This window comes from Entelurus aequoreus, linkage group LG06 (genome assembly GCF_033978785.1).
Source record: "Entelurus aequoreus isolate RoL-2023_Sb linkage group LG06, RoL_Eaeq_v1.1, whole genome shotgun sequence".
In the NCBI taxonomy this organism is placed as follows: Eukaryota; Metazoa; Chordata; class Actinopteri; order Syngnathiformes; family Syngnathidae; genus Entelurus; species Entelurus aequoreus.
The window spans coordinates 605,338-605,926 of NC_084736.1; positions in this window are offsets into that span (position 1 = coordinate 605,338).

The following is a 589-nucleotide window of genomic DNA, read 5'->3' on the forward strand; positions in this document are numbered from 1 at the left end:
CACAAAAAGTCCCCATATTTTGCAGGAGCGTCAGGTATGGCGAAAAATTGTATATTTTGGGGGTCCCGAAATTTTGATGGCGGATCAGGGCATCGGGAAGGACGTGACCGCAAGCATCATGTGTGCCGGCCGACTACCGTAAACCCCGTGGTGCAACGGGGGCGAGGGCCCTTTCAACGCTGCTCACAGTTGTAATGATGTCTGCATCTTCTCCTTCCATTAGTGTGAGCGTTTTGATGTTCAGCATATATTTTGTATATTATGAAGACGCCTTCTTCTACTAACTTAACAGACGAAATCCATTTTGCACACGTTTAGTAGATCAGCTTTGTTCAGTTTTAGTACACACAAACCTTTAATAAATGAGGCCCTTGACGTAATATACCACTTAAAACCTAAAAACTACCAAAACCATTGCAATTGTTTTCACGATCCGTCAACGAGACAAACCGATATTGCTTACGGTCTGTACACATATGATGACGCTGAGTCCTCGACATGATTTGAACTGATTTTTAAAACCTATTATAGGAAATTAAATTGTAACACAATAAACCTAAATTATTGAGAAACAAAAGGTTTTACTTTA